The following is a 27,477-nucleotide window of genomic DNA, read 5'->3' on the forward strand; positions in this document are numbered from 1 at the left end:
GGAATTTTTTTATTTTTTATTTTTTTAAAAAACAAAAACATTTTTTCCAATAAATATCATTTAAAAAAAAAAAGGGAGGTCCGCCTCCGAGGGTCTTCTGCTGGTTCCCTTGCTGTTAGAAGTGAAGTTCCAGGGAACCAGGCAGAGGGCCTCCTGCCCCATGGAATGCCCTCCCTTCTGTGGGCAAGGAGGTAGGCAACCATCTGACATTTAGAAGACAGCTGTATCAGGAGGTTTTTAATGTTGGATGTTTTGCTGTTTTGTATATGTACTGTACTGTCGGGAAGGTAAACAGCATTTCCGTTCCCTGCTCTGGCTCCCCAGAAGCGACTTAGTCCTGCTGGCCACATGACCCGGAAGCTGCACACCGGCTCCCTCGTCCAATAAAGCAAGATGAGTGCCGTAACCCCAGAGTCGGCCACGACTGGACCTAAGGGTCAGGGGTCCCTTTACCTTTACCTATATGTACTGTAAGCTGCCCAGAGTGGCTGGGGGAAAAGACGAATACTATAACTTTTACAGTGGTACCTCGTGTTACAGACGCTTCAGGTTACAGTCTCTGCTAACCCAGAAATAGCACCTTTTGTTAAGAACTTTGCTTCAGGATGAGAACAGAAATCGCACGGCGGCAGCAGGAGGCCGCATTAGCTAAAGTGGTGCTTCAGGTTAAGAACAGTTTCAGGTTAAGAACGGACCTGCAGAACAAATTCAGTTCTTAACCCGAGGTACCACTGTACTGTTATTTTTATCTTGTGATTTTTTGTAGTTAATTTGGAATTCGTACTGCAATATCAGCTTACGAAATGTTATGGGTGGAGAAAATCACAGGGTTGCTGTAAAATATAATCCCACCCATGACTTCTCATTTATATACAGTCTGTAAATCGGGGGGGGGGGGGGGTCACACACCTCACCTGTGCTAATACTGGCAGTCTTGGGACTGCACAGGCACACCCGGTGTGTAGAGCCTCCAGCCACAGGCACTGTCTATCATGAAAATGGGTCCTTTGACTGGGAAGATTCATGCAGTCACTGTCATCAGATGCTGATGGGTTGTATCTCAGCTTGTCAGTCACTCTGACATTGCCTACAAAGAGTAAGAGGAACAGAAATGCTTTTGAGGTGCAACTTCTGTATTAATCCTGAGAGCCATTCCATGGACTCTGCACCCCTGTTTCTGAGGACAGGTGTACATTATCCTCACCCTCAGTGGAAAAGACAATAAAGATGGAAGCCTGAGAGAGAGGAAAAGGTTTCTGGCTGCTTCCTGGGTGGGATTGCGGAAACCAAGAGCCGCTTCTGAGAAGGCCTCCCCCCCCCCTTTCAGGATTTCCTCTCCTCTCCAGGGGACCAGTGGTTGGACTGGGCAGAAGCGCTGCGTCCGGACAGGGCAGGGGCTTATGGGGGCGAGCAGAGGATGGAGGTTGCAGGAAGGAAGGGGTGGGGGGACACGACCCCCCACTTTCCAGTGATCCCTCTCTGGTCGCCTTGAAGGGAGAGTCGATTGCTGGGCGGGAGGGGAAAGCCAAGGCGGCCCCTCCGGAGAGTCCCCAAGGAAGCCACGATGGAGACGCCCCCCCCCCAGACTATCTCCCCTCCCCCAGTGCTGCCCTTCTCTGCCCCGGGAGTGCTCCCCCTACTTCCCCGACCCCCTCCCTCTCTCCCGGGGTCTCCTCTGCACCCAGAGGCCCCCTTGGCTCACCCCTCGCCATGCGCCCCCCATCTCTCCGTCCCTATTGCCCCCCACCTAGACGAGCAAGGGAGGGACAGGGGGGTCTCTATCCAGGCGCCTCCCGCACCCCTTAACCCTTTCCTGGCCAGCTTCTCTCCGCGCCCCAGGGAGTCCTCGTGGGTGGGCGCCCCATCTCCGCCCTTCGCAGCACGCGTGCAGGATCCAGCCCCACGGAAGGCGCTTGGGGGAGCTGGAGGGGTCTCTGGGTCCTTTTCTCCCCTCTCCCCCCCCCGGACCCCTTTACCTCTTTGTCCTCGCTCCCGATTCTCCTTTCCTGCAACATCCACGGGGGGGGGGGGTCGCATGCCTCCTCCCTCCCCTTTCCGAAAGCGCGCCCCCCCCCCAGAGTTACGGGGCAGAGCAGCAATCCGGAGTTGAAGCTCCACTTCCGGGAGAAGCAGGCAGGTTGGGGGGGGCTCACACCCCCCATTCCCGGAGCAGAAGCCGGATTGGAGGAGGAGGAGGAGCCGTGTATTGGAGGCGGGATTTGGGGTGGGGGGGCGGGGTGAGAGGAGGATGTGCCGGGAGGGGAGGGAAAGGATTGAGGGGGGGAGAGGAAGATTTCTTCCTTCTGGGATCAGGAGAGCGGGGGAGGGGCTGATCCCGAAGATCCAGCTGCAAAGAGAGGTCCCCCCCCACAAGTGCAACATCCTCCCCTCCCCCACCCCACGAGCTTAGATCCCTCCGTGTTTTAGGTCTTGGTGCTGTTCAAAGCAGGAATGGAGGGGGGGGCAGCTAAACGACTCCCCCCAAATCCCAGCTCTGACTCAGGCCAGGACAAGGACCGTGGACACAGGCCCCGTCCATGCACAACAGCCAAGAGGCTCAGAAAAGCAGCCGATACAATTGCAGTCAGAAGCGGATTCTAAAATCTGAGGGATCCCTTGGACAAGAAACAAGACCAGCCAGGAAGAGCAGAGCAAAAGAGCAGCCTGTCTGCTTGGTCTTGATTGAAGACTGTCGCCACAGGACTCCCACCTGCCCCCAGGTGGAACAAGATGGAAACCCCCAACAAAAGAAGACCCCAACTTTTATTAGCTGCTAATCCCCCATGCTGCACCCCCAAGACTACATCATGACTACATCATTGACACATCACGAAGAGGAGGGGTTCAGGGAGAAGAAGAAGAAGAAGAGTTTGGATTTGATATCCCGCTTTATCACTACCCGAAGGAGTCTCAAAGTGGCTAACATTCTCCTTTCCCTTCCTCCCCCCCAACAAACACTCTGTGAGGTGAGTGGGGCTGAGAGAACACAGAGCAGTGTGACTTCTCGGAAGGAGGAGGAGTTGTGGTGGTAACCTGAGGGTCTTCTCACCTGTCCGGTTCCTCCTTTCCCCTCCCCATGATTACATTCCTGAGGACAAAGAGGAGTTCACTGTTTCCTGCCCCCGGAGGGAAGGGCTGGTCACTGTCCTGTGTTTCAGTCCGTACTGAATCCACTTCCATATGCAGGTCCTTTGTGAGTGGAATGATCTTCTGTCCAGGACCATCAAGGTTGGCATGCCAACTGGGTAGGGCTCACTGCGGACAGGTTGGCTGCCTTGTGTCAAGTCTCCCCCCTTTGATAGTCCTTCCCTCATGGTGCAAAATAAAAGTCGATCCGATGTACGGCTGATTTTCTATGAATTTATAACAGAAGCATTGCATATGTCGGGTGTGAGTGTGAGTGTGTCGTGTTTGTACAAACTGAATGATTGGGGGGTGGGTGGGTTCCTGCCACACATGAATCCCAATCCCAAAGAAGGGCAGTGCCAAAGAATGCGCCAATTACCGCACAATTGCGCTCATTTCACACGCTAGCAAGGTTATGCTTAAAATGCTACAAGGAAGGCTCAAGCAGTATGTGGACTGAGAACTCCCAGAAGAAAATTAAAGAAAAAGGAAAGAAGAAAATACAGAAAAAGAAAGAAGAAGCAGATTTATGTGCATGAAAAAAGTAATCTTCCTAATTAAATAAAAAAGACTTCTGACAAAACGAGTCTTCCAATCATTCTCATTGTACTGTTTATACTGTCGTTTTTTTCGCACAGTTTTATATTCTTCAATATTGTTCCTGTCTACTCCACAAACAGTTTTTGTTGTGTTTACAAGTATCACTCAAGTTCTGCTAATATGGTGTGGTTGGTACAATATGATCTTATAGAATCCTTAAATATTCTCCCTTCTCCAAATATTTTCTGGTTCAGTACTCCTCTAACTCTTCCCATCAGTTTTGCTTGCTGTAAATATTCTAACATGAGTATCTGCCAATCTGTAATTGTCAGTATTGTTTGCCACTTCCTCGCCACAAGTATTCTTGCTTCTGTGGTGACATACATGAACAGTGGTCTTATTTCTTTTTTAATTTCTAATGGTAAAATGCCTAAAAGAAAGATCTCTGGTGGTTGTTGTTTAAGTGAGTCTGAATAATTTCTTGAATTCATTATAGATATTATCCCAGAATTCCCTAATGATTTCACAAGTCCACCACATGTATGACCCCACATCTATTTTACATATCCAGCAAGTCGGTGACCCTCCGTTATACATTTTCGCTAGTTTCAAGGGGATACGATGCCATCTATAGAACATCTTCATGATGTTCTCCCTAAGGTTATAGCATGCTGTGAATTTAATATCTACCTTCCACAATCTCTCCCACTGATCCATATATATGTTGTATCCAAAATCCTGTGCCCGTTTCACCATAACTGCCTAGACTGGTTCTTCTTTCCCATTCCAAAAGGTAATCATAGATTTTTGAAATATTTTTTCCTTTCATAAAAATTAATTCTCTTTCAAATTTAGATGTTTCTTTTGCAATTCCTTGCTTTAAATCCATGGCCAATCTTTGGTGTAACTGAAAATATTGTAGCCAATCCGTTAGGGGATTTTTAATTTAATCCTATTTTTTCAATGTAGGCTTGTCTTTATCTATTTCTAGGATTAATCCTAGCGTAGGCCAATCTGCTTTCATATTTCTTTTTCTTACTGCCCTGGCTTCTCTTGGTGATGTCCACAAGGGTATTTTTGGCTCAAGTATTCCTTTATATTTATTCCAGATTTTATATCATGATTTTCTTATCACATGGCTCAAAAATCCCCTGTGGACCTTCACTTTTCCGTATATTAAAGAAGCGTGCCATCCAGACTGATTCTCGTGGCCTTCCAAGTCTAATAGGTCTGTATCTTTTAGTGTAATCCAGTCTTTTATCCAAACCAATCCTGCCACCACATGGTAAAATTCCCAATCTGGCAATGAAAAACCTCCTATCTCATTTTTATCTGTTCATAACTGGTGTTTAATTCTCAGTTTTTCCCCAGTAGTAATGTATGGAAGTGAGAGCTGGACCATAAAGAAGGCTGATGGCCGATGAATTGATGCTTTTGAATTCTGGTGCTGGAGGAGACTCTTGAGAGTCCGCTGGACTGCAAGAAGATCAAACCTCTCCATTCTGAAGGAAATCAGCCCTGAGTGCTCACTGGAAGGACAGATCCTGAAGCTGAGGCTCCAAGACTTTGGCCACCTCATGAGAAGAGAAGACTCCCTGGAAAAGACCCTGATGTTGGGAAAGATGGAGGGCACAAGGAGAAGGGGACGACAGAGGACGAGATGGTGGGACAGTGTTCTCGAAGCTACCAGCATGAGGGAGGCAGTGGAAGACAGGAGTGCCTGGCGTGCTCTGGTCCAGGGGGTCACGAAGAGGCGGACACGACTAAACGACTAAACAGTAACACTATTCTCGGTTTCTTTCCACTCCATATAAATCTAGATATTTCCCTTTTCCACTCCCTAAATCAATTCATTCCTCCTAAAATGGGCATTGTTTGGAATAAGAAAATCATTTGGGGAGGATATTCATTTTCACAACCGAGACTCTTCCCCAGAGTGAGAGATGGAGTTTGGTCCAGGTTTCCATATTTTTTAAAATTTCTTTCCATACTTTACTAGAATTATCCTATATAAATTTAAACTTTTTTATGAAATCCAGATCCCTAGGTATTTAACCTTATTTTTAATTTCCAGGCCTGTTTTTTCTTGAAGTTCTTTTTTTTTCTTCCATTGTGAGGCTTTTTGTCAGTAATTTAGTTTTTTTGGTAGATTATTGTGATGGGATGTTGAGCTGCTTGTGCGTAAAGTTCCTAGTCCCTCAGTGTTTGGCTAATTCCACAAACCACTGTCTGTAACGGAGCTCCATAAGCATGGCTCCGTCAGTCGCTGGCAGAATCCGACAGTGGGCGTTTACGGAATTTCTTCCAGCATAACAGCTCCTTAACGGAAACACGTCTTCTGGACTCTCTACGTGACAATTTCCGGCGAGGAGTGGGTGTCCCTATAGGAGGTCCTGAAACCTCCTCGCTGTTCTCGCTGGAATTGTCTCTGAGCCATTCTTCTGACTCGCTTTCCCTTGGAGCTCTTTCTCTCCCCCTGCTGGTTCCCTCCTCCGCTGATAAGTCTCTCTCAACCTCTGGGAGCCCTTGCACCACCGGTTCTTCCGATGACAGTTCCCTGACATCCACCTCCCCTCCAGGGCCCCCTCCACCCCTCCCCTCCCTTCCTCTGCTGGAGGCGAGGGAGCAAAACCCCTGAAAGAACTTCCCTCATCTTCCGAAGTCTCGAACATTTTCCTCCACCGGTTGCTGTTTCGGGTTTCTAAGTACTCATCCTCCTCGGAATCTATTCCTTCTTCCCACTCAGACCCCATGAATCCTTCCAATTCCTCCTCCTTGTCCGTGGTGCCAAAGTACTCCCTCCGGAACCTCGCTACTGACTGAGGTTTCCTGGGGAACCTTTGATGGAACGCTTCGATCAAGACCTCGTCATTGACTTCCTCTGCCATTACCCAGGTGTTTTCTGACTCCGGTTCCCCTTCCCACGCTACCAAATTCTCCACCTGATTACCCTTCCACCTGGAGTCGAGGATTTCCGCCACATGGTTGCTGCTTTCCCTCTCTTCTAAGACTGGTCCCTGTGGGGAAACCCCTTCTTTTCCCCCCCTATACGGTGACAGTAATGACCTGTGGAATACTGGGTGCAGTTTCATGTGGTTCGGTAACCGGAGTCTGAAAGCTACGGGGTTAACCTGTTGAATGACCTCAAATGGTCCCAATCTTTTGGGTCTCAATTTCTTGCAACCCCCCTTGAACGGCAGTCCTTGGGTGGACAGCCACACCTGATCCCCCACCCTTATGGTTTCACCTTCCCTTCTGTTCTTGTCTGCCTGCTTCTTATATTGTTCTTTGGCCCTTTCTAAGTTGAGTTGGAGTTGACGATGGATCGCTTCCATTTCTTCTACAAAAAGTTCTGCGGCTGGGACGCTCCATCTCTCCCCTCCTCCCCCTGGAAATGCCCTGGGGTGGCACCCATAATTAGCCAAAAAGGGGCTCATCCCGGTGGACACATTCTCCGCATTATTGTAGGCAAATTCCGCCAGCGCCAACTTTTCCACCCAATCGTTCTCTCTGTCATTGACATAACACCTCAGGTATTGTTGGAGGATACCGTTTGCTCTTTCTGCCTGCCCGTTGGTTTCTGGGTGCCGGGCAGTCGAAAAATTGACCTCCACGTGCAGTAAGCTCATGAGCTTCCTCCAGAACCTGGACGTGAATTGTTTGCCCCGGTCTGAGACCACCCTCAAGGGGGCGCCATGCAGTCTAAAAATATGTTCTACAAACAATTTAGCTGTCTCTTCCGCCGTGACTGCATGTGAGCAAGCTACAAAGTGGCCCATCTTAGTTAACAGGTCTACTACTACCAGTATGGCGGTTTTCCCCTCGGATTTCGGCAGATCAGTCATAAAATCTATCGATACCGCCTCCCATGGCCTCTCTGGTGTGGGCAACGGTTCTAACAACCCCGCCGGCGCCCGCCTTTCTCCCTTGGCTCGCTGGCATTGGTCACACCCTCTTACATACTCCCTTACATCTTCCCTCACCCTGGGCCACCAAAATTCCCTGGTAACCAACCACATGGTTTTGTGTTGCCCAAAATGCCCTGCTGTAGGGCTGTCGTGCAGCTGTTTGAGTACTCTCCCTCTCAATTCCCCTTCGGGTATATATAGTGCCCCTTTGTAATACAATGCCCCGTTTCTTTCTTCAAAACCTCCGGAGTTTTCTCCCTCCCTCCTTAGACCTTGGAGCTTATTCTGGGCGTATTCATCATTCTGCGTCTCCTCTACCAGTTCCCTTTGCCCCACCAACGCCGCCCCACACACCCAGCGGTCCTCTGGGATGATATGTCTCTCTTCGGGTGCTCCCTCCCCCTCCAAATACTCTGGTTTGCGTGAGAGAGCGTCCGCCCTGACGTTTTCTGGGCCTGGCACATAGCAAATTTCAAAATAAAATTTGGAGAACTCCTGTGCCCATCTCACTTGCCGTTGGTTGAGCACTCGTGCCGTTCTCCAGTACTCTAAATTCTTGTGGTCCGTGCATACTTGCACCTTGTGTTGTGCACCAATTAGTAAGTGTCTCCATTTCCGGAACGCTTCGTGAATGGCGAGTAGTTCTCGGTCATATACCGTGTAGTTCCTCTCGGATTTGTTTAACTTCCGCGAGAAGAAGGCACACGGTCTCCACTCCGACTTATCCTTCCCTGGCTGAAGAAGCACCGCCCCCACCGCCCGGTCTGATGCGTCAGTTTCCACTCTCATGGGTTTTTGTAAATCCACGTGCAGGAGCTGTTCTTCCGAAGCGAAGGCCTTTTTCAATTCTTCGAATGCTTGCTCCGCTTCTGCCGTCCAAACAAATTTCTTCTTGCTGCTGAGACAGTCCGTGATGGGAGCCGTTAAATGGGCAAAGTTCTTGATGAACTTCCGATAAAAGTGTCTTCCATTCCAGTACCGCTTGGACCTTGCCTGGATCCATGGCTAATCCCTTGTCTGACAAGCGGTACCCCAGGAATTCCACCTCCTTGGTGTGAAACTGACACTTCTCTAATTTCACCCACAGTTGGTTTGCTTGCAGTCGGCTCAACACTTCTCTGACGTCCTTTACATGCTGCTCCTCATTCTCTGAATAGACTAATACGTCATCTAGGAAGGCCACACAATTCTTGTAGAGCAGAGGTCCCAGGACGTGGTTCATGAACGATTGAAAACATGCTGAGCCTGCTTGTAATCCAAAGGGCATAACGAGATATTCGAAAGCCCCTAGGGGGGTGAACATCGTTGTCTTCCATTCATCCCCCTTCCTTATCCGTATCAGGTTGTATGCCCCCCTTAGGTCCAGTTTAGTGAAAATTTTTCCCTTCCTCACCCGGGTCAAAATGTCATCAATCCTGGGCATGGGGAAAGCCACTGGTTCCGACACTGCATTTATGCTCCGGAAGTCCACTACAAGTCTAGGTTTATCCGTGTTTTTTTTGTCCACAAAAAACACTGGGCTGCCCCCCACCGCTCTGGACTCTCTGATGAAACCTCTCTTCAGGTTTTTGTCAATAAACTCCCTCAACTCCTGCATTTCCCTGTCTGACATGGCATACAGCTTGCCCACAGGGAGCTGGGCTCCAGGGACTAGATTGATCTGGCAGTCAAAGGGTCTATGCGGTGGTAGTTTGTCTGCTTCCCTTTCGCTGAAGACATTGCTCAGGTCAGCGTATTGTTTGCGCATCTTTCCTTTGTCCGTTACTTCTGTTCCTGCTAGAAAGGCCTTTGCCCCTTCTGGAGCCTTGCCCTCTTTGCAATGTTCTAGGCAATGTGCTGACCCAAAGGAGACCACTCTCTGATGCCAGCCCACTAGCGGATCATGCAACGCTAGCCAGCTCATCCCCAAAATAATGGGAGCCCCTCCCAAGGTGGCCACATTGAACGCTATTCTTTCGGTGTGCCTGGCTACCCTCATTACCATTGGGACGGTCTGTAAGCTGACTTCTCCTCCCAACAGCTCTCTCCCATCGATCGTGGTCACCTGCAAGGGGTTGCTTAAAGGGATTGTCTGTATCTGGTGTTCTGCTGCAAACTCCTTGCTCATAAAATTACAGGAGCTGCCTGAGTCCAATAGCGCCCTTATCTTTAAGGGATGTCCGTTTGGCAGCTCTAGCAACACCTCTATCACTAGGGCTGGTCTCGGAGGTTCCGGCGTGGGCACTTTTACTGCTCCTTGGCCTGACTGCTGTGCCCTGATGGTGGCAGTCAGGTGTTGGCTTTTACTTGGTCCTGCCCTTCCTCCTCCTTCCCCCCAACAGCTCCTGCCATCCCTTGCCATTCCTTTCTTTGTGGACAGACTCTGGCAAAATGACCTGGCTGCTGGCAGAGATAACATTTCTTGGGGCTCTTCCCCTCCTTCTTCCGCCCTTCACTGGGATTTGAAACTGCCCCCCCGCGCGCTGTTCCAACTTCCATCGGCTCTGCGGGCGGGAAAGTTGGCTCCGGAATCTCTGGAATGCGGAAATCCCTCCAACGCTCCCCTTTCCCTTCCCGCTTCTCCAAGGCTCTAGCCTCCTGGCGTGCTCCAATGGTCAGCGCTGATTTGGTCAGCTGGTCCATAGACTCCGCCCTGGGCGCCCGGGAAAGTTCGTCTTTCACAGCCGAAGAAAGTCCCTCTTCGAAAAGCATTTGAATGGGTTCCGCTGACAGATCCCACCCCAATTTGTGTATCAACATAGTAAACTCAGTCCAGTACTCACGGACAGATCGGCTCCCCTGTTTACAAGCCATCAACTGTCTGCACACCACTCCCTGTTCAATGTCGCTGGAAAACATCAGGTCCATGGCGCGAAAAAACTTCCGTGCGTCTTTCAAGACTTCATTATGCCCTGCCATCAGGGGTCTAACCCAGTCTCTCGCCCCCCCTTCGAGATGGCTAACCACAAACGCCACTCGCGATTCCTCGTCGGGAAAGTCATCAAACTGCAGATTAAGAGCATACTGCATCTCTGTCCTAAAGGCTTGATAGTTCCTGGGATCCCCCCCAAACTTCTGCACCAATCCTGGCATCTTTCTTGCTTGTGGGGGGGCCTTTGCCTTTTCTGCATCCTGAGCCCTCCTCTCATCGAGCCTCGCCGTTTGCAGCGCTAGCTGGACCTCCAACACCCGGTACCTTTCTTCCAGGCTTGGACCGGCTCCAGCTCCTCCTGCTTCTCCGGTTCCGGCTGGGTTGCTCATGATGCCTCTCTGCACAAGCGGCTTTCAGGGACTGTCGGATTGCTGTGATGGGATGTTGAGCTGCTTGTGCGTAAAGTTCCTAGTCCCTCAGTGTTTGGCTAATTCCACAAACCACTGTCTGTAACGGAGCTCCATAAGCATGGCTCCGTCAGTCGCTGGCAGAATCCGACAGTGGGCGTTTACGGAATTTCTTCCAGCATAACAGCTCCTTAACGGAAACACGTCTTCTGGACTCTCTACGTGACAATTTCCGGCGAGGAGTGGGTGTCCCTATAGGAGGTCCTGAAACCTCCTCGCTGTTCTCGCTGGAATTGTCTCTGAGCCATTCTTCTGACTCGCTTTCCCTTGGAGCTCTTTCTCTCCCCCTGCTGGTTCCCTCCTCCGCTGATAAGTCTCTCTCAACCTCTGGGAGCCCTTGCACCACCGGTTCTTCCGATGACAGTTCCCTGACAATTATTTTCAGCCCCAGGCCGGCCATAAATTAATCTGGCAAAAGACCCCGGGATGGCCAGGAGCAGCGCATGCGGACGTGAGTCTAGGAATGGAGAAGATTGTGGGCGGGATTCTCTGAAACACCCAGCAACCCAGATTCTCATCCTTTGCTGTCTCTTTTGCTTACGGTCTTCACTCCCAGTCTTCCTGGCAAGAGGTAGCGAGTGTTAGGATATTTCCGTTCCACCTTAAAAGGCAGCAGGATGTTTGTGTCACAGCCTGCGTATTTCCTGTTCACAGGATGTTTATGTTTTGTCTGTTCCTTTCGTTTTTGTCTGTCTTGCCTGAGCAGTCGGAGCAGACGGTCATGTTTTCTTTGTTCTGACCAACGCCAAATAAACTGTAAATATGCATGTTCTGCTCTCATGCTGTGCAACTTCTTGCTGTGTGAATTCTGCTGTTTAGAGTGTGCACTAAGCCAGAGGCTTAGTGTCGCTAAATTGCTGATACTGCGTGACTACGGGAGGTCGATGGATCGTCCGGCACTGAGCTTGGGGCCTCAGATGGACCTTATCTCCCTGGCAGTATCCCAACAACAGGTTATGGGCCCAGATTCACGGCACTTGCAGGAGAGTAAGACTGCGACAGACTGCTGAGGTATGTGTGGGAAAAGCGAAAGCAGAGGCTTTTCTGTTGCCGCGGCAGCCTCTTTGATGTCCGGCTGGCCTAATTGGCCTGGGAGCCGAGCCAAGCAGGCCTCAAGATTTATGAGTGCCAAGATAAGGAGTCTCTGAAGTGAAGAAGACTCACGGCTGATGTTAAGAGGTGGAATGGAGTTTTTCCAAGCCTCTGAAGCTGCTGAGTGCCCAAAATTAAATCGGGACAATTATGAGACCTGGGCAAAATGGTGTGAGAGTTTGCTGCGTCAGTTTGGAGTCTGGCATACTGTCTGTGAAGCCCCTCCAGTTCCTCTGACAGGGAGATGGGAGGCTCAGAATTCAAGAGCCATAGACGTAATAGTCTTGTCCGTCTCTCTGGAGGAAATAAAGACGCTTGCTGGAAATCTCACGGCACGTGATATGTGGGATGCTTTGAAAAAGGCCCACCAGCCAATAATCCCAGCCCAGTGTTTGAATGCATCGGAGGTCCTGGCTGTTTCCCAGAATGCTAGTGAATGCAGGGATGCTGAGGGCACCGATTGCAAGCTGCAGGGGGAGAAGACTGCCACGTCATCCCAGGCAGCATTCCAGCCTCCAGGGGGAGCCAAGGAGTCGGCAGCTGAGAGCTCTGTTTCTCGTGAGAACCAAGGTCAGAGCCTTTGCAGAGGCCGGAAGACCAGATGTAAACAGAGCAAGATGCTTGCAGGTGGCCAGGAGCAGGGGGGCAAGTTGCAAAAGCCCTCGCCAGTGGAAAACAAGGCTATGTTTGCTGGCACAGCTCTACCAAAGGCTAAAGGCACGTCTGATGGCCAGGAGCAGGGGGGCAAGTTGCAAAAGCCCTCGCCAGTGGAAAACAAGGCTATGTTTGCTGGCACAGCTTCACCAAAGGCTAAAGGCAAGCTGCAAAAGCCCACGCTGGTGGAAAACAAGGTTTTGTTTGCCAGCAAATCTGCTTCGAAGGGGAAGGCCAGGTTTATTGTTGACTCTGCGGCCACGCGCCATCTCACCAAAGACCGCCATCTGTTTGTCTCCTTCACACCTCAAGATGGAGAGGTCCAGCTGGCTGATGGAAGGACTTTGCAAGCTACAGGAGTTGGGACTGTGAAACTTGAAAGTCTGCATACTACAATTAGTAATGTTCTTTTTGTTCCAGGAGCTGTGGACAATTTGCTTAGTGTCCCACAGCTAAATCGGCGTGGTTTTGAGATTTCCTTCAAGAGGAATGTCTGTGTCATCAGAAAAGGCAAAGAGGACTTTTTGCATGCAAAGTTGATGGATGGTTTGTTCTGTCTAACTTATGAGGACAATGCTGTTATATCTAATGCTGATACTTGTTGTGTTGCACAAACTAACAAGGTTCTTCATGCAGGATGCATTCATGATGCACATCGAAGATTTTGTCACCTCTCTTGGCAAGCGCTAGCCAAGATGCCTGAGTTGGTTGAAGGTTTGGACATCAAACCTTGTAAATTTCACATGAAGTGTGTATCTTGTGCAGAGAACAAGGTGAAGGTTGCTCCAAAAGGCAAGGAGTCTAGCAGGCAGGCTTCCAAACCCTACCAGCTAGTTCACGCAGACCTGGTAGGTCCTCTAGCGCCCTCTTTGGGAGGGGCAAGGTACTTCATGGTTCTAATTGATTCTTTTTCCAGGTACATTCATGTGTTTATGCTCGAGCAGAAATCGCAAGCATTTCCTAGGTTCAAGGCATTCTGTGCGTGGTTGGAGAATGCTCATGGTAAACGTATTGGCTGTCTGTTTACTGATCGGGGTGGGGAGTTCACTTCTCAGCAGTTTGAAGCTTTCCTGACTGAGAAGGGAATCCAGCATGACTTGTCAACGCCTAGATCGCCATGGATGAATGGGCTTGCGGAGAGAGCAAATCAAACGTTGCTGCAAGGGATAAAAACCTTGTTGCATGATGCCAACCTCCCTGAGAAGTTTTGGGGGGAGGCTCTCTCGAATTTTGTTTACACTTTTAATCGCAGACTGTCATCACCTATTGGCTGCACTCCCTATGAGAAAATGTTTGGTAGGAAACCTAACACCAAGCACTTGAGAATCTTTGGTTCTGACATGTGGGTACACACCCCACAAAGCAACAAGCTTGGGAAGCGTGGGGCACATGGTTTGTTCATGGGGTACGATAAAGGTGCATACAGAGTATGGATGACTAACTCTAAATCCATAAAGTTCACAAGGAGTGTTGAGTACAATCCTAAGTGGGGGGAAAATGTGGGAATTTTCCAGAGTTACCCAGAGGAGGATGAAGGTGATGTGAAGAAAGCAGATCATGCTGAGAAAGCTGAGGAAACTGAGGATGATGATGATGATCAGAGTTCGGATTCCAGTTCAGTGGGCGGCGCTGCTGCTGCTGTCAGCGACAGTGATGACACAGCAGACTACAAAAGCGCAAAGGCCTCAGTCAGACCATCTGATGCGTCTGACAATGAACTGGAAGAACCACTGTTCACCATTGGTCACTTTTCTCCTAAGAAGGAGGAGATGAGTCCAGAAGACTTGCGTCTGGTTCGCAGGTCTGAAAGGGCGACCAAAGGCAAACCTCCAAAGAGATTTGCTGATGAGTTTGCTAAGACGGCAACTGCTGTTCTTAGTAGCTCAGAGAAGGTGTGGGAACCTTCAAGCTTCAAAGAGGTCCAGGAGTTAACCTCTAAAGATGCTGAGCCTTGGCTTAATGCCATGAAGGCTGAAGTTGATTCCTTGAATAGGAACCAAACTTGGGAACTGGTACCGGTAGTCCCAGGAATGAGACTGGTTGGCAGCAAATGGGTCTTCAAGGCCAAGACAGACCAGAATGGCAAGGTTGTCAGACACAAAGCCAGATTGGTTGCCAGAGGTTTTTCACAGGTACCAGGGCAGGATTACCACGAGACCTACTCACCCACGGTCAAATATGAGAGCATTCGGCTGATGCTCAAGATCGCTGCGGAGGAGAAACTGCATGTTTCCCATCATGACATAAATACAGCTTTTTTGTACGGGATTTTGGAGGAGGAGCTGTACATGCTTCCACCTGACGGGATGCAGATACAGAAGGGAATGGTCTGTAAACTGCGGAAATCCTTATACGGTCTCAAGCAGAGTGCCAGGTGTTGGAACACAAAACTCACTGAAACGTTGCTTTCTCTAGGTTTTCACCAGGGCAAAGCTGATCCGTGTGTGTTTGTCAAGGAGGAGGGGCAAAACAAACTGTATTGTTTATGTTTTGTTGATGATCTTCTGATGTTTTGGAAGAATCAGGCTTTCTACCAAAGCACCCTAGCTCAGCTGAAGGAGCACTTTGACATGAAGGATCTTGGTGAGGTATCCAACTATCTTTCTCTGCAGGTGGAGAGGGACCAAGCAGGTAATTTTCTGGTACACCAAACACAGAAAATTGCTGATGTATTAACCAGGTTGAATTTGGTTGATGCAAACCCAGCAGACACACCGATGGTGACAGGTTACCAGGTAGACAGTACTGCTGAAGCGTTTTCTGACACAACGCTGTACAGATGCATTCTAGGCAAGTTGAATTTCATTGCTAGATGTTCAAGACCTGACATTGCTGTAAGCACTAACCTGCTTAGCAGACATGCTAACAATCCTACTGTTCAGGATTGGAAAGCTCTGAAGCGCATAGCCCGGTATTTGAAAGGGACTATGCACTACAGGCTGAGGTTCACCAGTCAGAAGACTGGAGGTCTTGAAATCTTTGCAGATGCAAGTTTTGGAAGTGACACCACGGATGGTACAAGCACTTCTGGAGTATGCTACATGTACAACCACTGCCTGTTTGACTGGTTGTGCAAAAAGCAGACGACAGTTAGCCTAAGTTCCTGTGAAGCAGAACTCAATGCTCTGTCATTTTCACTCATGGATTGTGAATGGTTGATGCAACTGTTTAAGGACATTGGGGTTTCTGTGAAATGTCCTATACAAGTGTATCAAGACAATAGATCTTGTTTGGCTTTGCTGAACTCGGAGAGTTGCAAGCAAAGGACCAAGTACTTGCAGATTAAGCTACATCGTGCAAGAGAGTGTATTCAGAAAGGACTCATTCAGGTGTCCTACATGCCAGGAAATGAAATTCCTGCTGATCTGTTGTCTAAGGTTGTTAACAGAGAACAACTTAAGGTTTACGTACAAAGGTTGCAATTGGGTTGAACCACAGGTACTACAGGTTACACGGAAAGGGGGAGGATGTTAGAATATTTCCGTTCCACCTTAAAAGGCAGCAGGATGTTTGTGTCACAGCCTGCGTATTTCCTGTTCACAGGATGTTTATGTTTTGTCTGTTCCTTTCGTTTTTGTCTGTCTTGCCTGAGCAGTCGGAGCAGACGGTCATGTTTTCTTTGTTCTGACCAACGCCAAATAAACTGTAAATATGCATGTTCTGCTCTCATGCTGTGCAACTTCTTGCTGTGTGAATTCTGCTGTTTAGAGTGTGCACTAAGCCAGAGGCTTAGTGTCGCTAAATTGCTGATACTGCGTGACTACGGGAGGTCGATGGATCGTCCGGCACTGAGCTTGGGGCCTCAGATGGACCTTATGTCCCTGGCAGTATCCCAACAGCGAGGAGGGGGAGGGGAGAACGGGAGAATTGGGGTTCTGCAATTAGAGAGGCAATTAACTGCAAGGGGAGAACCCCAATCAAAGCTCTCATTCCCTGTCGGGGAACCTGAGATCTGAAACTTTTACCTTTTTCCCAAGGAAGACGCCCCAAGGCTGGTCCAATGGCCAGTTTGGATAGCAAGGGACTTGGGCTCGGTTTCCAATTTCTCTTTTTCTCGTAAATGCAGCTGCACCGGCAGCACCAAGATCCGGAAGGAAGTGACTGGTGCGCGTCAGAGTGCAAGGGCATTTACAGTTCCTTTCCATTCTCTCTGGAGTAGCCGGATTTGGCACTGGGCTGCCAGGCGTCCAATGTAAAAGGACTCTTTTCCCTAGAGGCAGAAAAGGTTGCTGGGACCCCATGGGATAAAGAGGAAGAAGGGCTTTGTAGAGTCCTTCATAGAGAAGACGAATGACTGTCAGGACAGGAAAGACCTGGGAAAAGGCTAGCGGGTTTTTGCTTTGGTTGAAAAATGGGATCCCCACATTCTAAGAGTTCTAACCCCCAGACGCAAAGGCATGTGCTGGGCGCAGCAGGAGGGTGAGTCTCCCTGGATGCTTCAGCAGCCGGCCTCCTCTGGGTCTCCTGGCCCCCTCCTCTCCTCCCTCTGAGCCTGAACTGCTCTCTACCCCAGACTCTTCCACCTCACAAAACCCTGTTTCCTCCTCAGCTTGCAACACCTCCCCTCCCATTCTGCTCCCTTTTCTCCCTCTTCCGGCTCATCGCCATCCCACCACCAGGAAGGCAGCCCTCCTTCTGAAACACCAAGAGAGTAAATGGACAGTTCTCTGAATGGAGAGGAGCAGAAAGTGGAGTCCCCTCAAGATCAGTCTTGGGACTTGTGGCTTTTCAACTTGTTCATAAATGATCTAGACGTAGAAGGGAGCAGGGAGGGGGCAAAGTTTGCTGATGGCAGCAAAATGTCCAGGGTTGTTCAAAGAAAGAGAGATTGCAAGGAGCTCCAAAAAGGGCTGTGGAGTATGCAGGTTATAGTGTTAACCTCCTGTGATGCTCTGTAACTGGGGGGAGAAGTGTCTACGCGACGCTATCGTCACAGTCTTTGTGAGTTACTTTCAGTTTTTAGTCTGAGCGTGCTTTGAGCACAGAGAGGATGTCGGAAAGCTCTGATGGTTGTACAGACTGATTTACTGCTGTAAATAAACGCTTTAGAGATAGAAGAAGCTGTCTCTGGACTTTATTACTCCTTTTCCCTCACACGGAAGGCAAACCGCTGCAACTCTGCATTTTCTGCCTAGGTCGTTTTTCCAGCAGATGTTGGCGCAGCAGAAGCGGCTGGACGGCAGATTTATAGCCAAAAGAGGCTCTCCAAACGGCATGAAAGGGCAGAAAATACAATTCATTGTCAATGAGATTAAAGTGATGCATGTTGGGACAAAAAACCCAAACTCCTGCTAATATCATGTACAGGCTCATGGGGTCTGAACTGGATTTCCCTGTGTGCTCTAGAAGACCAGGGGAGAGGGGAGCTGGTTGCAGCAGGAGGGGGAGTCTCCCTGGATGCTTCAGCAGCCGGCCTCCTCTGGGTCTCCTAGCCCCCCACCTCTCCTCCCTCTGAGTCTGAACTGCTCTCTGCCCCAGACTCTTCCCGCTCACCAAACCCTGTTTCCTCCTCAGCTTGCAACACTTCCTCTCCCATTCTGCTCCCTTTTCTCCCTCTTTCTGCTCATCCCACCACCAGTCAACAGGATCTGAGCCTTCTTCCCTTGTGGGACCCCCAGCTGGTGCCTCCCCCCCCCCGCACCCAGCCAGTCCATGACAACAACAGCAGCCACAGCACTGTGTCCTCTCTTAGGAAAACTTCCGAGTAGCATGATTGAAGCAAACCTTCTGGGACTATGGAAAGGTTCTATCTTCCTCAAACCCCAGAATGAGCAGGAGCTCTAGGGTTGCCCCATGGGTTTCATGAGTGATGATGAGCCCCCCAGGAGACTTCCCTGGTACCTACAACCCCTCCTTCCTCCTCTTGAAATTAGGCTTGGGGTGAAATCTCCTATTCAATTTCAGTATTTCAAGTTTTCTTCAGAACGCGCAGGAGGCAGCGATGAAGTTCTGGTGAAGAAGCAGTGCTTGGAGATCATGCGTGGGGGGGGGTGACAGAGTTTGGTGCAAAAACTGAAGGTACTTTTATCTAAAATTATACTCACCATTCTGAGATGCTGCCTTATTGCATTATTATACAGTTTTAGGTATAAACACCAGAACTTCACATATACCTCATGCTTTTAGGAATGATTTCCTGCTGAGTTCATTGCTCAGAGTGGACTCTGAGAGGAAGGCATCCCACACTCCATACATCTAAATGGGTTCTCCCATGTGAGATTCCTGGGATGTTCCTTAAAAAAAGGTAAAGGTAAAGGGACCCCTTACCATTAGGTCCAGTCGTAGCTGACTCTGGGGTTGCGGCACTCATCTCGCTTTATTGGCCGAGGGAGCCGGTGTACAGCTTCCGGGTCATGTGGCCAGCAGGACTAAGCAGCTTCTGGCGAACCAGAGCAGCGCACGGAAACGCCATTTACCTTCCCGCCGGAGGGGTACCTATTTATCTATTAGCACTTGAAGTGATTTTGAACTGCTAGGCTGGCAGGAGCAGGGACCGAGCAACGGGAGCTCACCCTGTAGCGGGAATTCGAACCGCCGACCTTCTGATCGGCAAGTCCTAGGCTCTGTGGTTTAACCCACAGCACCACCCGCGTCCCTGTTCATTAAATACTCCGTTATAAATCAAGCGCTTTTTGCAGTTTTTGTTTTTAAACTGCTTCTCCCCTCCGAGTTTGTTGATGGTTTGAAGGGTTTCAACTCTTAAAGTTCTTCCTGTCCATGAGTCTGTTGATTCTGAACTTCCACTAAGAGTGAACCTCTATCTACTTTTCTGATATTTATATGGTTTGTCTTTTGTGTGAGTTTGTTGACATAAATCAAGGGTTCCACTCTGACTGAAGCTCCTTCTACAGTCCATACCTTAAATGGTTTCTCCGCTGTGTGTCTGCTGATGTTTTCTCAGATTTCCACTCAGAGTGAAGCATTTACTGTACTCCATACCTTTAAATTGTCTCTCCCGTGTGAGTCCGTTGGTGTGTTCTAAGTTTTCCATTATCACTAAAGCTCTTTCCACAATCAATGCATTTAAATTGTTTCTTACCGATGTGAGTCCGTTGATGATTTCTAAGGTCTCCACTCTGACTGAAGACATTTCCACACTCCATGCATTTATATGGTTTCTCCCTTGTGTGAGTCCGTTGATGTTTCCTAAGGCATCCACTATTACTAAAGCACTTTCCACAATCATTGCATTTAAATGGTTTCTCTCCTGTGTGATTCCGTTGATGATTTCTAAGGTCTCCACTCTGATTGAAGCTCTTTCCACACTCCATACATTGAAATGGTTTCTCCCCTGTGTGAGTCCGTCGATGTTGTCTAAGGTTTCCACTCCGACTGACGCTCTTTCCACAATCCATGCATTTAAATGGTTTATCCCCTGTGTGAGTCCGTTGATGTTGTCTAAGGCTTCCACTATCACTAAAGCTCTTTTCACACTCCATGCATTTAAATGGTTTCTCTCCTGTGTGAGTCCGTTGATGTTGTCTAAGGTTTCCACTCCGACTGAAGCTCTTTCCACAATCCATGCATTTAAATGGTTTATCCCCTGTGAGTCCGTTGATGTTGTCTAAGGTTTCCACTCCGACTGAAGCTCTTTCCACAATCCATGCATTTAAATAGTTTATCCCCTGTGTGAGTCCGTTGATGTTGTCTAAGGTTTCCATTATCGCTAAAGCTCTTTCCACAATCAATGCATTTATATGGTTTCTCTCCTCTGTGTGTCCGTTGATGTCTTCTAAGGTTTCCATTATCACTAAAGCTCTTTCCACAATCAATGCATTTAAATAGTTTCATACCGATGTGAGTCTGTTGATGTATTCTCAGGTTCCCACTATAACTGAAGTCCTTTCCCCACTCCATGCACTTAAATGGATTCTCCCCTGTGTGAGTCTGTTGATGTTGTCTAAGGCTTCCACTATCATTAAAGCTCTTTCCACAATCAATGCATTTATATGGTTTCTCCCCTGTGTGTGTCCGTTGATGTCTTCTATGTTTTCCATTATCACTAAATCTCTTTCCGCACTCCATGCATTTAAATGGTTTATCCCTTGTGTGTGTCCGTTGATGTATATTCAGGTGTCCACTCTTACGGAAGCTCTTTCCACACTCCATACATTTATATGGTTTCTCCCCTGTGTGAGTCCGTTGATGATTTCTAAGGTCTCCACTCTGACTGAAGCTCTTTCCACACTCAATACATTTAAATGGTTTCTCCCCTGTGTGAGTCCGTTGATGTCTTCTAAGGCTTCCACTATTATTAAAGTTCTTTCCACACTCCATACATTTAAAAGGTTTCTCCCCTGTGTGAGTCCGTTTGTGCAATTTAAGGGTTTCACTCTGACTGAAGTTCTTCCCACAGGCCCTGCACTTAAAACATTTTCTCTCTCTGTGAGTCCGCTGGTGTGTTTTCCATTGAAACAGAAGCTGTTTCCACACTTCATACCTTTAAATGCGTTTTTTTCCTTTTTGTGTTCGTTGATGTGAACTATGTGTGCTCATTCAGTGAAGCATATTCCACATTTCACACATTTTAATGGCTATTCCAAATGAAACGAACGGTGCCCTGTCCCCTGCAATTCTGTCTTCTCCATCACCTTATTCAGAGTGGGCAGAAAGGAAATCCTGTTTGGGTTTCAGGAAAGAGAACACAGAAAAAAAAGGACACATCAACCGCCATTAGCACCTTCTCTTATTTCAACATCTCCCACATTCTCCCATGTCCTCCCCATGTTCCCAATTTTTAGGAAATGAAAATGGTATGATGTCTAATGATAGTAATGCATCAGCAACCTTTCATAATCCTCAATCATCTTTAATAACACAGCATGATCTTGTAATACCGTTGTCCTCTGAGACTGCCTTTCAAATCAAGTGGTTGCCCCCGTTTCCACCTCTAGATCTTCATGAATCACCTGCACAGTCCCACTGACCTCAGGAGGTCCATGTGGACCATTTTGGGAGGCTCAGGCCTACGTCTCTTCCAGGGACTGTGGTCTGGGTCAGTCAGAGAACTAGTGACAAGGCTTGGTGCTTGGGGTCAGCTGAATGGGTGTTCAGGGACGCTCCTGTTCTTGGAGATGGACCTCTGTCTACATGCCTCACATTGCATGGAGAGAGCAGGAGAAGCAGAAGGAAAGCAGATGGCACATGGGAATCCCAGGCGGAAACACCCACCCCAATGGTTCTTTATTATGATGATGTGCTGCCTGATCCTGTGCTTGTCTTCTGACAGAGGACTATCCTAATCTGGAACCGAAAAGCAGGATATTCAAGGCAAGGAGATAACTGTACTTAATGGTAGGTAGCCATATTGGTCTGACACAGTAGAAGTAAAAAAGTAAAAAAAAATAGTCCAGTAGCACCTTAGGGACCAACTAAGTTTCTTCTAGGTATAAGCTTTTGTGTGCATGCACACTTCCTCATGTAGTGAAGGGTAGTAGGAGATGGAAGACAGGAGTACCCTTCTGAGAAAAACCCCACCCCACCCTCCCACGATATACATGGGTTTGGTGACATCAGTTTCGCTGTATCTGAAGAAGTGTGCATGCACACAAAAGCTTATACTCAGGACAATCTTAGTTGGTCTCTAAGGTGCTACTGGACTATTTTTTAATTTTCTATTTCAACTGTGTCAGACCAACACGGCTACCTACCTGAATCTAGATGTCATGGGGTGTTGGGGAGCTGTAGTTCCTTTGGTGGGGGACATGTCCTGCACCTTCTGGGGTCATTTTTCCACCCTTGGTGCCCACCCTGCACTCAGCTCTCACCTGTGGCCTCCAGAAGCTGTCAGCATGCAACAGGGGTTCAAGCAACGGCTTCAACCGGCCGGCTAAACCAGGTGAGGAAAGCTGATGGGTCTCAAATCCTTGGGGGGCTGGGGAATTCTGCTGCACCTGAAGTCAAGCCCTGGTGGATGGAGAGGAGGAGAACAACAGTGAATCCCAAAGTCCAGAAGGCAGATTCTGCCCGTGCGGAAGAGGAAAGTGAAGGGCAGATGGGGCATGTCCACCTGGAGGCTTGTTATCTAGTCCCAGGGTTACTCTGACATTGAATTGTATATAAATTACAGTATTGAAATGCGCCTCCTCCCACTTCCTATTCTGATATTACTCTACTCTGTTTGTCTGTTTCTTACTTGTGTGCTGTTTTGGTATGCTAAGTCAGGGTTTTGCTGTAAATTAAGTTTCTGCTATTTTTGGGATCCTGTTATGCTTATCTGTCTTCGGTAATAAATTTCTCAGCTGAATTATTTTTTTGCTGCCTCTGAGTGTTTTCTCCTACTCTGCTAACTATACATCAATCATTATGGAGGAGCAAGATCTGCAAGCTAAAGCCCTCATCAGCCTCGGCCCTGTGGACCTGAAGGAGCATCATCACCCTCATCGTTCAGTCCGGACAGGGAGGTCCGCCTCCGAGGGTCTTCTGCTGCTTCCCTTGCTGTTAGAAGTGAAGTTTCAGGGAACCAGGCAGAGGGCCTCCTGCCCCATGGAATGCCCTCCCTTCAGAGGGCAAGGAAACAGGCAACTATCTGACATTTAGAAGACAGTTGTATCAGGAGGTTTTTAATGTTTGATGTTTTACTGTCTTGTATATGTACTGTAGGGATGTGGGTGGCGCTGTGGATTATAAGACTGTTGAAATTCCTGTTGCTTTTCTGGACACTTTGCTATCAAATGAAACCTGCTGCCACATCGAAAACATGACTTGCTGGCCATAGCAGACACTTGTGAGGCTTCCTTACAGCTCTGCCTGCTAGTTCCCCCACACTGGGAATTATCTGAACATCCAACCCTTGGGGTATTTGAATTATCAATACGTTTTCGATGATGTTGATATTCTTGCTCACACAATCTACCAGTCACATAATTCATATTCAGCTGGTCCTCTGGCAAAACTTGTAAAGTTAGTACTAAGGTTTCAAACCCTGCATGCAGGCTGCTAAGCAGAGTATAAACTTTAATATTTTCAGAAAAATTCACACCTAGAGATGACAGTCGGTTGAAATACTCAGTCATCTGTGACGTGTGTTCAACCACACTATCCCCTGGCTTCAGTTTCAACTCATACAAAGCACGTATAATGTTCACCTTCTCTCCGGGCGTGGCTCTATGGTGAATTCGCCTAAGAGCTTCCCAAATTTCAAATGCAGACCTTAAATTTTCCACATGAGGTAATTGGGAATCGTCTATCGATACCATCAACATGCATCTAGCTTTAGTGTCCATTTTATCATGTTCCCTGTTCTGAGCATGTGCAGCAGCCTGTTGCTCTGCTGTGGCATCTGCTGCAACAGCCACAAACGGCTTTCGCCTCTGGACATAGTCAGCCCACACTTCTTTGGCTTCCAACCAGACTTGAGCCCTCTTAGACCACTGCACGTAATTAGCAGAGTTCAACTTTGTAAAGGGAACCTGGAAAATTTCCACTGCCATTCTTGGGGTCTGCTGCTACTCCCTCTGTGTGCCCTTGCTTCTCTTTCCCCTTGGGATTTGTTTTACTCACTTTCCAGACGCCTCCAGCCTCCTCTGACGCCTTTTAAACTTTTTTCCTCCGTCTCTTCACTAGCAACCTACCACCATCTTCTGTTTTTATTAACAAAACAAAAACACAACGGGAGGTCAAGCTAGCCTTTTGCAGCTAATGAAGCTGTAAATCTTCACTTACGCAGCTCTCTCAACTTTCTGCAGCCTCTCAGTTCCTTTAAGAGCTGGATTTACGACCAAGCCGGTCTTCTCTCATCCGAAAGCTGCTTTCACTTTCTCTGCACACAATACAGCTGTAGAAACATAGAAGGAGCCATAACCTAAGAGAGTCTGTGTACTGGTCCAGTAAACGCTTCCGCTACGCCACCAGCAACAGTTCTCTTTGCAGAGCATTAATTAAGTCCAGTGCAGAGATTCTTGTTGCAGTACAAGCTTCAAAGTCTCAGCAGCAAAGAAATAACGACACAGGGAAGCCTGTCTTTCCAAAGACAGGTTTATTGCAGAAAGATAACAGAAACACCTCCGGAGCTTTCAGACATTTTTGCTTCACGCCCCACAGGCAGAGAAAACAAACACTCTTTATATACTGAGCAACTTAACAACTTAACGAGCTTGACTACTTAAAGTCACATGACATTGCTAACTTGCCAGCGTCTTAGGTTTCACACCTTAACACCCCCTCTCGCTGGCAATACAAAAACAAAATTACTTCAGACCCATTTCTTCACAAAAGTTTTCATGCCGCTGAAACCCAAGCGGTTTTGTAAAACCATCAGCTTGATTTTCATGACTGGGACAGTAATTTAATCTAACAATTCCTGCTTTTACCGTTTGACAAACATTTTGAAAGCGGATATCCAAATGTTTTGTACGACCTTTAAACTGCCCATTTTGTGCTAACTTAAGACACGGTTGATTATCACCCCATACAGTGATTGGAGTGATGGCCTTTTCATACATCTCTTGTGCCAAGCATTTGTAAAATTCTAGATCTCTACATAACTCAGATAAGGCACAGAACTCAGCTTCTGTTGACGACAAAGCAATCAGGTTCTGTTTCTTGGATCTCCACCCAATCAGAGAGTTACCAAATTTTATTACACAGCCAGACACTGATTTTCTATCTTTTAAATTTGCCCAATCACTATCTGCCCAACAAGTAATCTGTGCTTGTCCTTCAGAAGATAATTCAAGGCAAAAATCTTTGGTGTATTGTAAATATCTTAACACTCTTTGAATTCCTTTCCATGCATTTACACTAGGTTTTGAAGCTTCTCTGCTGAGTAAGTTAACAGCGTAAGCAATATCTGGTCTACTCCATTGCGAAAGATGAAGTAAGCTTCCCAGTGCTGACTGAAAGATTTCAGCACGCTTGAATTCAGCACTATCCTTGAACTCATTGTCTTTTACAAAACCCATTTCCATTGGTGTTCTAACACCTGCACACTCCGTCATGCCAAACTTTTTCAACATTTGCAATATCTTGCCTTTTTGATTCAGTAGAAAACTGCCATTTTTGGTCCTATCTATCTGAACACCAAGATAGACCTTCACATCACCAAGATTCTTAACTTTGAAGTGTTTATTTAACTCTTTGGCTAGTTTTTTTACTTGTTCTTGTGTCTTTGAAGTATAAATCAGGTCATCTACATAAACAAGCAAAGATTCTTGAGCATCTCCTGAACCTCTGAAATATAAGCAATTGTCAGCCTTGCTCCTGCTAAAACCAATGCCTACCAAAACGTCATTCAAACACTCATTCCAATTATGAGCAGATTGCTTGAGTCCATAAATAGATTTATGTAGTTTCCATACCTGATTTGATTTACCAACTTTCAATCCTGGCGGGAGCTCCATATAGAGCTCTTCAGCCAAGTCTGAATGAAGATAAGCTGTAGAGACATCAAATTGATTCACTTTGAACCCTTTCTGAGCAGCAACTGCTAATAGTGCCCGTAGGGTTTCACTCCTTGAAGTGGGTGCATAGACTTCGGAATAATGTAACCCCTTTCTTTGCGTAAAACCTCGAGCTACAAGCCTTGCTTTGTACTCTGGTTTCCCCATCTCTGTTGTCTTTATCCTGTACACCCACCTACAACTTACTGCCTTGGTACCTTCTGGCAGTTTGGTGATGGAAAACACACCCAGTTCTTTCATAGAATTCAACTCTTTTTGCATGGCCTCACGCCACCTACTGGCCTCCTCCTGGGGTAATTGCTCAACCTCCTCAAAACTTTCAGGTTCGCAATTTGCCAAACCAGCCCAAACACTAATAGCTTGGTACCTTTCAGGAGGTTTACCTTTGTTGGTACGCTTGGAACGCCTTAACAGTTCCTGCGATGTTCCTTCAGTTTCTCCCTCTGACCCAGAATCACTAGTCGTCACCTGTTTGTCACTAGTAGTTGAAGAACTTTCTGATTCTGACTTTACACGTCTCTCTTGCTGTACAGGTGAACTTTTAGAGCTAGAAGATTCTGACTTTACAGACTTGGGTGAACTAGACGATTTCTCACCCTCGTCCTTAGACTCAAATTCCTCAGCCTGTTCTGGAATTAATACCTGCCCGGGGGCCTGAGTTTCATTGTTACTGTTCACCACATCAAATAGTATGTCAGGATTTCCATGAATTTTATTCCAACCATCCTGTTCACAAAATTCCGCACTTCTGCTGATTGTGATTTTCGTTTGATTGCCTTCTACATTCACAAATCTCCAACCTTTTGTGTTTGCTTGATAACCACAGAAAACCCTCCCCTCCCCCAATGCACCCCCTCCCCTCCCCCGCATCTGCTCCCTCCAGCCACGTGCTTCCTCCTTACTTCCGGGTTCTCCTGCCGGCGGACACCTTGGGCTCGACCTCGCCGATTCTGCGCATGCGTGCTTGGGTGTCCCGCCGGCTCCACCTCCTCGGCCCTCCCCTTCTCCCTGCCTTGCCTGTTCCCCGGAGCGGCCAGCGGAGGGAGCTCCAGCGCCGCACGAGGCGGGGGGGAATGGGCTGACTTTTTCTTTCCCCCCAGAATTAGTTTTTATTATTGTTATTATTGCAGATTGGCTGTTGTTAAGGAGTTGTTGCACGCTTCCAAAGTATTATTTACTTATTGCACTTGCACCGTTTCTCCCCCTTCCTTGCATAATTTCACCTTGAGAGAGAAAAGGCGGTGCGGTGCAAATGCAATAAGTAAATAATACTGTGGAAGCGTGCAGCAACTCCTTAACAACAGCCAATCTGCAACAACAACTAATTATGGGAGGCTGGGCTGATCGCGAAAGAATGGATGCTTTTGAATTATGGTGCTGGAGGAGACTCTTGAGAGTCCCATGGACTGCAAGAAGATCAAACCTCTCCATTCTGAAGG

The 27,477-nt window shown here is 47.9% G+C and overlaps 1 protein-coding gene across 1 annotated transcript in view; it reads right to left on the bottom strand.

Moving 5' to 3' along the window:
- The window catches only part of SCO2 (synthesis of cytochrome C oxidase 2), a 46,718-nt gene extending 19,619 nt beyond the window's left edge, over window positions 1-27,099 (bottom strand). The window contains exon 1 of the mRNA XM_083573120.1: window positions 26,941-27,099. The gene's annotated coding sequence lies outside the window, so the exon portion shown is untranslated. The remainder of the gene's footprint in view (window positions 1-26,940) is intronic.
- Window positions 27,100-27,477: the final 378 nt, after the last annotated feature.

The sequence above is a fragment of the Podarcis filfolensis genome, assembly GCF_964270895.1.
Source record: "Podarcis filfolensis genome assembly, chromosome: 10".
In the NCBI taxonomy this organism is placed as follows: Eukaryota; Metazoa; Chordata; class Lepidosauria; order Squamata; family Lacertidae; genus Podarcis; species Podarcis filfolensis.